Here is a 12,987-nt window from a genome sequence, read left to right as displayed (position 1 = left end):
ATATCCCAAGTAGACATGACCAGAGAAGAATGCCCTCACAACATATTGTGATCAATACATCAAAAACACAAAGGGGAAAGCACTAGGTTGCCTATAAAGGCAAACAGAATAAGACCGGCTCTCATACTGGCAACCTAGAAGGCAGGTATCCATGTAGTGATGGAGCCCCTAAAGAATATAACTGCCAATCAAAATGTTACACCTAGCAAAGTTGATGGAAAGACAAGTGCACCACACTAAGGCAGTTCATGACCCCCAACCCAAAACTGCTGAAGACACTTAATACTATATACAGAGACTTTGAAGAGTCTGAATCAAGACAGCACAGGAACTTCATGAGGGGGATAAACAACTAAGGAAAGCTAGAAATGAATTAACCATGGGTAGCATGGTAAGATAGGACACTTAACGGGCAGAGGAAAAGCACAGAGCTGGAAAGTGGGCTCAACATTTAGGTACGCATGTTGCTCTTCAAACCAGAGGACCCTAGTTTGATCCCCGGCACCCACATGGTAGCCTACAACATCTCTAACCCCAGTTTTAGTGGAACCAATGCTATCTTCTGACCTTTGAGGGCTCTAGGAACGCACGTGGTACACATGCATGCATAACAAACAAGCAAAACACTCATAGACATAAAATAAAAATAAACCTTTTAAAAATGAAAACAACATAACCAACCAGAAAGCAGATATAAAATAAAATAAAATTGCTGGATTTAGTAAACATTGCCTTTCATGTAATTGCTTCCTATCACCAGTAAAGAAATGCAAACTGGTCAACCAGCTTAAAAATCAAGACCACTGCCTATTGCCAAAAACAAAAACAAAACAAAACAAAACAAAAAACAAACAAACAACCCCACCCCACCTCATCTGTAAAGACACCCACATTGTGAAAAATCAAAGTTTGAAAGCCAGTCTTTCAAGCCTAGTGGAAGTTGAAAACAAGCTGGTATAGTAACCCTGAGATTTGATCGAGAAGATTTCAAATTGAAATTAGACAGGAAAGACGATGAAAGCTACTACCTGTTAATAAAGAAAAGACAAATAATTGGGAAGAAATAACAACTGTAACTATATATGCACTGAGTGGTGGGGTCACCAATGCCATAAAGAGATACTAATGAGCAATAAATGTTTGACTGGTGCAGTAATAATGGGTAACATCATATTTAAATAGGTCATCCAAACCAAGGGGAAAAAACAACAGCAACCAAAACAAACAACAAAGGACGCCTCTGGGTTAAGGCATACCCAGATCAAATTGACTTAATAGATAGAAACAAAGTATGTCTGTGGAAAACACATTTTGTTTTTAGTAGCCTGTAGATAGTCCTCTAAGATAGAACACATTAGGCAATCAGGTCTTAACAACATAATCACAACAATTTCTAAGAACTTAACAGTGGCGTAGAAGGAGAGAGAGATAGCAAGAGAAACCACAGGAAGTACACAGATACTAGGGAAACGAAAAGTATACTATTAAATGACCAGCAGATCATCAGCAAACCCAGAAATGGGATTTGTAAATGCTTCTATAATCAAATAAAGCACAATTTATCAGCACTTTTGAGATAGAAATAATATAGTTCTAAGAGGTAAAGTTTATAGCTGTAAATGCTTACATTAGAAAAAAATAGAGATATTGCAAAGATATTTCAAATAAATACCAATGATAAACTTCAAGGTTTTAGATGAACAAGAACAATTCAAACCCCCCCAAAAGCAATAGGAGGCAAGAAATAAAAATGCAAGGGCAGAAACAAATGGAAGAAAATGTTGGATAAATTAAACACAAAATTGGATGCTTGAAAGGATAAATATTATATACACACACATATATATACTATATAGGAGACATACAAATAATAAAAATAAAATAAAACTAACATATTTGCCCAAACTCTTCATGAAAACATTAAGTTCATATCCTGTGATTAAGTTTGCTACAGCTCAGGAATTCCAGGTTGGGCCAATTATATAAACAGAAAAACAAAATTTGAGGATGACCTTATAACAAAGTCCAAAGAAATCTATTGTCTCATTAGAGACTTTTTAAAAATGCAATCCTAAAAACTGGACAGTCTAGGAGAAATCCCGACACACATATAACCCACCTAAATTAAATCAAGAAGATACCAACAACTTAAAGAGTTCATTGGCAACAAGAGTCAGACAGTGATGAGAGTATCTGCCCACAAAGAAAAGCTCTGTAGCGGGCTCGATGCTAGATTCCACCAAGTCTTCAAGTCATCACCATCGCTCATCAAGCTGCTCCCAAGACAGAACAGTCAAAGCATTAAAAGCAGACTCGGTCTGGGAAGTCAATATTGCCCTGACACCCAAACCAGATAAGGACACAGATGCAAACAGAAGACTGCTCCAGAGAGCAGGTGAATAAACTAACCGCAGGCCTGAAGAGATGGCTCAGTGATTAAGAGCATGCACTGCTCCTCCAGAGAACCTCGGTTCTCGGGACCCATGCAGGGGTACTTACATGGTACTCACAAGTACTGCAACTCCAGCTGAAAGGGACCTGATGCCTCTAAGCACACCAGCACTCATGTGTACATACCTGCACAAAGAGACATACAAAGAATAAAAGTAAAATAAATATTTTAAAAACTAACATATTTGCCCAAGCTCTTCATGATAACATTAAGGTCATATCCTGTGATTAAGTTGGTTCCATCTCAGGAATTCCAGGTTGGGTCAACCTGCACAGACCAATCAAGGCAATACAAAACATATAGAGGCTTAAGGCTAGAAAATACACAATTAATAGATGCAGAAACAGCTTTTGGCAAACTCCAACATCTCTTCAGGATAAAAATCCCAGAATATGTAGGGATATAAAGAACATTTCTCCACATAAAGACTATACAGGACCAGCCTGTTAGCTGACATTATATAATAAATATGTAAAAAACTGTTTCCTAAAATCAAAAACAAGAGTCTCTCCCTCTCCCTCTCCCTCTCCCTCTCCCTCTCCCTCTCCCTCTCCCTCTCCTCCCTCTCCCTCTCCCTCTCCCTCTCCCTCTCCCTCTCCCTCTCCCTCTCCCTCTCCCTCTCCCTCTCCCTCTCCCTCTCCCTCTCCCTCTCCCTCTCCCTCTCCCTCTCCCTCTCCCTCTCCCTCTCCCTCTCTCTCTCTGTGCATGTATGTGTGTGTGCACGTATGTGTGTATTCTTATTCAATATGGTGTCCGAGTTGGGGGAAACTTTTAGAAAAGTTGTAGACCTAAACGTCGATTGCCTTGCATTTTAACTGCACCATGCATTCCGGGAAGTTTGCAAATATCTACACCGTCATCAGTGTGTACAGTGCTTCTAGAGTGTACCTTCACAGCACATCGGAACCCTGAAAAACTTTAAGCTAAAACCTTGTATTCCTTGAAATTCCATTCAGTTCAAGTCTTTGAAGATTATTTCTAGTCTGTTTTGAGTTTCAGATACGTTTCCACGAACAAAATAAAGGTTCGTGAAGTAATACCGATACCCAGCTGAGCACGTAGAGACTGCTTAGAAGTCATGACATGCTGAAAGATGTTTCCGGTCACACTGTGTATGCTGGGGCTAAAGTAGTCAGGTTGTAGGAGAGGAGAAAACATTCGGTCTTAGATGATGCCTCCCTCATTCGGGCTTCCGATGAATTATAGAAGTTTGCTCTCTGAGTCTGGGGTTTTAAAACGTATCTTCCAAAATGGGCAGGAAAATGTGTTTCTGCCGCCTGCATCTACCAATTCAACAAACAACTTCAAATATTTACCTCTAAGTATAGATTTCCAGTAGAGATAGCAAAATACTACCGTTTGAATCCCACTGCGATCGTGACATTCAAATGACCTGACGCTGCAGCACTAGAATTCAGATCAGTTTAAAGACAATCCACTGCATCCGAGATGCAGCTTAAATGAGGATGGAGAAATCTGCAAACGCTCACCCATGCACCCTAGGCTCTTATTTTCACAATAGAATGCAGGCTAATAGACAACTGCTCTTTCTCAAAGGGACCTTGTTTGCAAACAGGAACAAGCATTGCTTTGTTCTCATGAGAGAAAACAATACAGCATCAATCAAAGCAAAGCCACATACCCAAACCCGCTGCAGCAGCTGCACATTCAAAACCGCATATCGTTCTCGGGCAAACCAGAGTGCCTGCTGGGATGCTTGTGTATCCTCTGCCCGGCTCTTCAGAACACTGCTGCAGGTTAACTCTTGAAGGCTGGAAGCTCTAACCCAGAAAGCCAAGGCTCTGTAACTTAACCACTTACACGCTGACTCATTCAGCAGACACGGTGCACCCTGCTGAGCCTGCTGATGGATGAACACTTGCACCATACTTGGAAGGTAACACCTACAACAGTGTTTCTCAACCTGCATTTCAGGACCCTTTTGGTAGTAAGACCCTTTCACAGGGGTCACGGATCAGATATCCTGCCTATCAAATATTGATATTGATTCATCACAGTAGCAAAATTACAGTTATGAAGTAGCAACAAGGATAATGTTATGGTTGGAGGTCACTGCAACATGAGGAACTGTAAGAAGGGGTAGAGGCACTAGGAAGGGTGAGAACCACTGCCCTAGAGGCTGTCTTTTTGCACCACGAACAAACATCATTCGCTCAGCCCAACCTGCTTGTCCTCTGGGATTTGGAAAGCAAGCAATTCATTCCCAAGGATATCAATTGCACGCCGCAGAGACAAAAGTAGACAATCACTGCAGTGACTGGAGTAAAGAACTTTTTGAATGAAGGACATACATTCTAGGAAGGATGTTTCTGGACAGATGGCAACTTGATGGAGAAAATTATTATTCACATGTAGTAAACAGACCTTAGTAATTTGGATAAACAGATAAAGCCATATTTATATTTCCCATAATATCCCTCCAGGAACACCCCCCCCCCAAAAAAAACCCAGCTTCTTGCAATATTACCCTACAATTACCAGGGCTCCTAGTAGGGCAGGTAGGGGAATTGAAGAGGATCAGTCTTCTGAGCCTTTGGGAGTTGCTTTACAAGTATGAAAGTCAGGGACAGAAAGCAAAGCCAGTGTAGGATCAACTTCTCTTTTTGTTGTTTCCTTCTGGGCCTTTTCTTCTTGGGACAGGTAATCATGGTATTTTCATAGCCTCGACTCACAGCCATGCCCTGGCCTCCTGGGCCTCTGGAGTGATGGTATTTCAGAAACGTGTCCCATGCTTGGTCCTGGCTCTGGTCTTTGCAGTTTATCTCATCTCCATCCCCCCAACCCCCACCCATGTCTCTATACAGAAGCCTAATGTACCTAGAATCCCCAAAAAAGACTGCTCCTCTTGGCTTATAAATGGGTTGCTACATAGAGTGCCAAGGCATAAATCAAGGTGTAGCAAGCCTCTAGCTTTCTTCAGGCTACAGAGTTTGCGGTGGCCTCAGAAGGAAGTAAAAATTTAAGTACAAAGCTGGCAGGTGTGACAGTGTTTGCTAATAACTGAGCTATTAAAGGTAATCACCCCTCCATGGGGAAACCCGGAAGGCCAGCAGGAACTGCGGCCCTTTCTCCTTCTCTCTGCCATCTGGAATGGCAAGGGCTGCCTTCTGAGGTTTATTATCTGCTAACTGGGCTCCTAGGCGCCAGGGCCTCCTTTGCCTAAACTTCGTCTACCCTGGGAGTTTCAAAGCTTCCAGAAAAGAGTGCAATCAACCTGTAAAGAAGAGGAGAGCACAGACCACCTGGGTATCAGAAAGGACACTAACAAAGGCAGCTACATTGAAGCTTGCCTCACGCCAGCAAATGTGCTGACCACTTTAAATGTCCATAAGAAAGATCACCAGAAATGCCAGAAAAATCCGGGTTTTCTACTCTTTCCCAGTCTACCCTATAGTCAGGGCTGCCCTGTACCTGAAATCTGAGCTAAGAGAAATCAAAAGTGACAGAATTGATCCCACAGAGCAAACTGAAAAGGGGGACCCTTATCAATAAAGTGACCAGAGGAGGCTGGGAAGACACAGCGCAGAAGAGAAAACGGAACGGGAGTCTCGGGATGTCTAATTTCAGTTTTATCGAGAAAGATCATCATTTCTTCCTTAAGGGAAATCCATCACCAACCCATTTGGACATCTTAATTTTGCTTTGTCACCTGTAATTACTGTGACATGCTCACGGCTGGCCCCATTTCCTAATTCTCGGCCTGGAGGCAAATGACATGTGTGTTCAACTTATGAGAGTTAAGGAGCGTCACCTGTGAGCCTGTGATACTTGAGTGAAGTTTATCGTTTCATTTTATTCTGTCAAGTAAAAAGTAGGAAGTCTCTCTGACTGGAGCTAAAGTAACAATAACAGTAACAAATACAATAACAGTAACAATGATGGATGTTATTATTGCAACACAGACTGGCCAAGGAGGGTGTCCCAGCTGTTCATTATCTTAGGATTCAAGGACAGCTTAAGGATCCATATCTGGCCCTGCTAGAGGAACAGGGCACCTGTGTCCACAATCATATTTAAGAGCAAGAAAAACTTCCAAGAAGTTGCTCTAGGAATTTCTTGTAAAATTAAATATAAGCTCAGAAAATTGGACATAGTTCTACCAAAAGATTCAGCAATACCACTCCTAGGCATATACCCAGAAGATGTTCCAACTTGTAATAAGGACACATGCTCCACTATGTTCATAGCAGCCTTATTTATAATACCCAGAAGCTGAAAAGAACCCAGATGTCCCTCAACAGAGGAATAGATACAGAAAATTTACTCAGCTATTAAAAACAATGAATTCATGAAATTCTTAGACAAATGGATAGATCTGGAGGATATCCTAAGTGAGGTAACCCAATCACAAAAGAACACAAACAATATGCATTCACTGATAAGAGGATATTAGCCCAGAAGCTCAGAATACCCAAGATACAATTTCCAAAACACATGAAACTCAAGAAGAAGGAAGACCAAAGGATCCTTCTTAGAAGGGGTAACAAAATACCCATGGAAGGAGTTACAGAGACAAAGTTTGGAGCAGAGACTGAAGGAATGACCATCCAGAGACTTTCCCACCTGGGGATCCATCCCATAAACAACCACCAAATCCAGACACTATTGCAGATGTCAACAAGAGCTTGCTGACAAGAGCCTGATATAGCAATCTTCTAAGAGGCTCTGCCAGTGCCTGGCAAATACAGAAGTGGATGCTCACAGTCATCCATTAGACAGAGCACAGGGTTCCCAATGAAGGAGCTGTAGAAAGTACCCAAGGAGCTAAAGGGGTTTGCAGCCCCATAGGAGGAACAACAATATGAACGAACCAGTAACCCTAGAGCTCCCTGGGACTAAACCACCAATCAAAGAAAACACATGGTGGGACTCATGGCTCTTTTTATTAGATATTTTCTAATAAATATCTAATATATGTAGCTGCATATGTAGCAGAGGATGACCTAGTTGGTCATCAATGGGAGGAGAGGCCCTTGGTCCTGTAAAGGTTCTATGCCCCAGTATAGAGAAATGCCTGGGTCACGAAGCAGGAGTTGGGGAGCGGGGGGGGGGGGGTGAGGGGGAGAGGATAGGGGATTTTCAGAGGGGAAACTAGAAAAGGGGATAACATTTGAAATGTAAATAAAGAAAATATCTAATAAAAAAAGGAAAAAAATTAAATATAAGTCTACCACCACAGCCCATCAATTCACACCTCCATATTTATCCACAGGAAAACACACACATGCATCCCAGCCTGGGCACTGTATGCTTATGCAGGGATATTCTTGGCTGCTTTATTCATACCAATACTCACCAAGAGTTGAGCTGTGGCATGCTTGTTCAATTTGTTACTAATCCCTAACAGAAAGAGTGAATTGTACACACACACACACACACACACACACACACTTTCATGTAACTGTGATCCAAGAGTTAGCAGAAAGAACTTCAAAGAAGAAGAATATTCATTCCATGGTCCCTTGGTCCTACGCCTTTGTACAGAATGTCATGGCATGGGGACTGTGGAAGGGAAGCATTCCTCACTTCCAGGGCAATCAGGAAGCAAAAAGAAAGGAAATATGGACATTGAGATACCTTCCTCACTTTTCATTGTGTCAGGGTTCCCATGTCAGGGGATAGCGCTGCTCACAGTCAGCCCTAAGAGTGGTCTTCTCTGGAAAAGCCTTCATATTGACACCCACAGCTGTGTCCTCAGAGACTCATTTGCAACTCCTCTGAGAGAGAGAGAGAGAGAGAGAGAGAGAGAGAGAGAGAGAGAGAGAGAGAGAGAATGAGAGAGAATGAGAGAGAGAATGAGAAAGAGAGAGATAATGAGAGAGAGAGAGAGAGAGAGAGAGAGAGAGAGAGAGAGAGAGAGAGAGATCTGCCTGTTAGGCAGAGTCAAGGCAGCTCTGGGCCTACAACCCAGGCTCAAGGCTAGGGACTGAAGATTCTATTGACCTTGGTGGAAGAACAGAAAGGTTTTGAAGATGGAACCAAATGTCTTGTGCACATTTTAGCAAAATTGTTTCTGTTATCTTGTGTCTTTGCTTCCCATGGTCCTGTAGTATAAGAAGGCTATGAGAAATACATATGCTACTGACTGGTATTCACCAGTGTTCTCCCACACCCGTCTCTTTCTTCTTCTTCCTATCTTTCTATCTTTCTTCCCTTCCCCATCAGAGGACTTTGCACCGGCAGGACCAGTGCAGTGTGGTGTCTCAAACAGAGGACAGCTCTGAAAGTATAGGGGATTAAGTGGGAAAATCCGGAGCACTCCGAAAAGATAAAGGTATGTTGAGAATTTCCTCGGAGTTACAGACATAGGAGAATACAGATAATTGGAAAAAGTGAGGAGATTGTAAAAAGTAAAAGTCCAGGGAGAAAAAAAAAATGGGAAATGGAAACGGCCGTACACTTCTTGAAGTAAACATGCTTGAAGTAAACATGCTATGTAATATGCTTGGTGAAAGTGGAGCAACAGTAATCACAGAATTGTTTTAGATCTCATAGAGAAGGGTTGTCCTTGGTTTCCTGAGGAAGGTACAATAAAGTAAGCAACCTGGAAGAAGGTTGGGGAAAGACTTCAAGTTATTATCATGTGCATGGACCAGGTAAAGTGCCTGTAGATACCTTTAGCCTTTGAACCTTGATTAGAGTTAGGAGAAGTGGCTTTTGGAGAGGCCAACCCGGTCCGAAAGAGATGGAAACAGAAAGTAAGCTGTTCCGGAGCTGCTCAAGAGGCTTGCAGTGGGCGGGCCGGGCCGGGCCGCTGGTCTCCCGGTCTCCAGCAGGCCCAGCTCGGTGCTTGCTCTCTGCCCGGGCGTCCACAGACCCCTGGGGCAGGCAGGGGTGGAGATGGCTGCAGCGGCGGGAGAGAAAAGGCTCTGCGACTGAACCAGGAGAGAGAAGTGGCGCAGGAGAGAGCGCAGGACCCTGCAGCCAGAGCGAGCGGCCTGCTGGAGCGCTCTCGCCCCTCCCTTCTCCTGCAGCTCCCTCCTCCTCCAGAGGCAGCAGGCCACCAGCTCCAAACTCACAGCTCAGGCACTGACAAGCAGTAAGGAGTCCTGATTTCCACGCAGATGGCCTCAAATTTACATTATAGAAACTAAACATATATCATACAAGCAAGTCAGGGATTATGTACATTGAAACATGTCTAGTGTATAAAGTTTATGTTTTATTTGTGTCCTCAGAAGAGAACTCGTCCTTAGTAACTGTATACATATTTACTACATACATATTCACACATGCATGTGTGTATATAAATTATTCACGTTAAAAATAAATTATACGTTGAATAGAAGTTATACAAGATAAATACAGATTATATACGGTAAATATAAATTATATACACTGAATGTGATTTATATACATTATTACTGCATACATTATATACAATGAATAAAAATCATGTACACTGAATAAATATTAATGATATATTTTAAATGAAAATGATGTACATTAGGTGAAAATTAGATATGTTAAAATATGAACTATATATAAGTTAAATCTATAAAATATGAGTTATAATCTACATAAAATACATATTTTCATATTTCCTCAAGGACAAGAATTATGGAATGAGCCCCTGGAGCTCTAAAAAATCATTTGTGACCCCTTAATGCATATAGTTCCTCATGTTGTAGTGACCCTCACCCATAAAATTATTTTTGCTGCTACTTCATAACCGTAACTGTAATTTTGCTACTGCTGTGAATGGTAACATAAATATCTGTGTTTTCCAACTATCCTAGGCCATCCCTGGGAAAATTTCGGGTGACACCTTCAAAGGGATTGCAATCCACAAGTTGAGAACCACTGACCTAGGAGATTGTTGATAGCAGTGTACTGGTCCAGCCAGTACGAACTCAAACAGTCCTCTGTTTGTGTGTGTGTGTGTGTGTGTGTGTGTAACACTTACCATAGATGAATATATAAATATAAGCAGAGTAAAATAAACCAGATGCAGAGAATACTTATTGAATACATGGTATTATGGGAAAGTCGTGGAGGGGTAGATACATATCTCAGTGGTAGAGCATTTGCCTAATCCTTTCACAGTAAAAAAGAAGGAAAATAAATATGTGGCTATCATTGCTGTACTAAAGCACCATGACCAGAAACAACTTGGGGAGTAAGGGGTCTATTCAGTTTACATACCCTGGATTACAATCCACTGATGATGTATCAAATGAGGACATGATCCCTCAAGGGATGGTGAGGGTAAGGTTTTCATTGTAGATAAGAGGGAGAGTAAAGTCTTTCTCATATCTTCAATAAAACATAAAGAATCCCTCATATCTACAATCAAATATGCACCAGAGGAAGAGTCCAGAGCAGGGAGAGAAAGTAGTAGACCAAACATGGCCAGGAGACTGAACCAGACCATGAGAGGGCGTGGGGAGAGGGGGACCAAGAGAGGAAGACAAAAGAAAGAGGGAGCCAAGAGAACCCATGGCTGAGATTGCAGAGGAAGGAGAATCTGGGGAAAGGGATCTTGCGAGCTGGGGAAGTTTAGGGTGGGAACCCCAAGATGCCAGAATAGCTGGTATTTATGATGCTGAGAGTATGGAGGCCAGCATGGGCTTTGATATGCTAATAGGCACCAGACTTAGCCATGTGCCCCAGTTCTTTGGACCCCAACAGGAACTCATTCTGGGTGGAAACCTGGAGGCAGAAACTGATGCAGAGGCCTTGATGCAGCTTACTGGCTTGTACCTTCTGGCTTGCTCAGCCTGCTTTGGCATGGAACCCAGGCCAGCCCACCTGCAACAGGCTGGGCCTTCCCTTATCAGCCACTAATTAAGAGAATGTCCTATAGAATTACAGACAGCCTGATCGTGTGGAAATATTTTCCCAACTAAGGTCCCCTCTTCTCAGATGAGTCTCCTTGCCTGAAGGTGACATAAAAACTAGCAAGCACGGTAGTAGAAACAAAGACTTTGCCTCAGCTCTTCATGGCTAGTCAAGGTTGACTGGAAACGGTATAGGAAACTTTCTCATGAAATAGCATTATTTGATATCATGGTAGATGTTTGGGTTATATAAATGCATACATTTCTCAAACAGCTTATTTGTATATTTTATCATTAAATTGTGAATATACATTTTTTTCCTGAAAACACTGGGTCTTATTGATTAATGTTGGTCATGGGTGCCACAGTAGAGAACAGAGCTCACGGTGACGTTAAGCCTTCCTTTCCCTAAGGAGCAGAGGGGTCCAGCCTTCTTGGAAAATACTGACCCTCGTTAGCTCACTCCAGTTTCTTTTATTCAATCATTTCGAAAAATTAACTGGGGCTGGGAAAGGCTCCAACTACCAAAGTTGTCTTGCCTGGAGAACAGACCACCCACCCACACAGATCTTGGTCCCTTCTGACTGTGGCTAGCCATAACCAAAAGGAAGAACTCCACGTTTGCCAGGAGGACTAAGGCTGGTGCAGCTGCAAGCTCTCATGTAGCACCAAGTGCAGATTTTCCAGGGAGACAACACTTCTTTAAGGTTCAAACAGTCTCAAAACAATTTTTCAGCCTCTACTGATTAACCAACCCAACATAGCAAAGGCTTTGCTGAGACATTTCACTTAAAGCCAGACACAAAAGCTTTATTATCTATATCACTACAGAGCCCTGCATCACTATAAGAGCCTTGCAGCCAAGTTAATAATATGCCTCAAGGTCATTTAAGACTATGCATGTACTTCACCTGAGGTTGCGCTGTGTATGTAACCCGTTTAAGTTTTACCTGCTTTTAAGAGAACAATGTTGTTACCTTATTACGTACATACTTACTATGTCTTAGATTTCTCAGGCAATCAGCCTTCATAATATCATCTAAAGGCACAGCTTTAATTTTAAGTTATGTATTCTTTCCATGCCCCTAATGTAGAATAATGTGTGTGTGTATGTGTGTGTTGTGGTAAGCTTTTGCTCAAAGAGCCCAACAGTATAAAAAGCATCTATAAACAGGACAAATATCCCACAAATGTTGGAAGCAACATGTAGATGTGGTTGATAGCATCTGTGTAGCTTTGAGTATTATTCCAGGTAAGTTACATCAGTGAGGTAGCTTCTCCCGTAGTATAAGTCTGCTAAAGCTATCTCTAAGGAATCCCTTGTTCCTTTCCTATAACATGCTTTCTGTGCTGTTCAAGAAGTGAAGAGGAAAGCCCTTTGTTAGGGCCAAGTAGGGATATAGGATGGAATGGAAAGGCAATAGGAACAGATCGGGCACATACAACTGATGACAGACAGGCCAGAAACAATCTACAGACAGACAGAAGACACAGGGAGAAAAATGAAGAATTCGATTTTGAGCTGGCTCTTGGTCAAAGTATTCCAGGAGGAAGTTTGTCTTCCTTAGTGAGATATTAACACATTTCGGCACCCACTGTAAGGTGTCTTTAATACATTAACCAACACAACCAGTAAGTCTTAATTCAAAAGATAAAAGTATGGACAAGTTCTGAATTTTAGTTGAGGATTCTGTGGAAATGACCTAGCCTCTGCTGGGAACGGTGAATGAGTCT

At 42.1% G+C, this 12,987-nt stretch overlaps 1 protein-coding gene across 11 annotated transcripts in view; it reads right to left on the bottom strand.

Annotated features, from left to right (window-relative positions):
• Asah2 (N-acylsphingosine amidohydrolase 2) overlaps positions 1-9,429 on the bottom strand; it is a 116,457-nt gene extending 107,028 nt beyond the window's left edge. For 7 of the 11 annotated variants that reach the window (XM_029472846.2, XM_085833999.1, XM_085834000.1 and 4 more), the window contains exons 1-2: positions 9,089-9,429; positions 2,500-2,577 (exon numbers count right to left, since the gene is read on the bottom strand). The gene's annotated coding sequence lies outside the window, so the exon portion shown is untranslated. Of the gene's footprint in view, positions 1-2,499; positions 2,578-4,094; positions 4,312-9,088 lie in introns of those variants that run through there. The other 4 variants (XM_085833998.1, XM_021151704.3, XM_085834001.1 and 1 more) reach the window with 2 other exon arrangements.
• Positions 9,430-12,987: the final 3,558 nt, after the last annotated feature.

The sequence above is a fragment of the Mus caroli genome, unplaced genomic scaffold (genome assembly GCF_978045245.1).
Source record: "Mus caroli unplaced genomic scaffold, Mus_caroli_1 scaffold_20, whole genome shotgun sequence".
NCBI classification, from domain to species: domain Eukaryota; kingdom Metazoa; phylum Chordata; class Mammalia; order Rodentia; family Muridae; genus Mus; species Mus caroli.
Note: the sequence above shows the minus strand (reverse complement) of the source record. Positions and strands in the feature narration are given on the sequence as shown.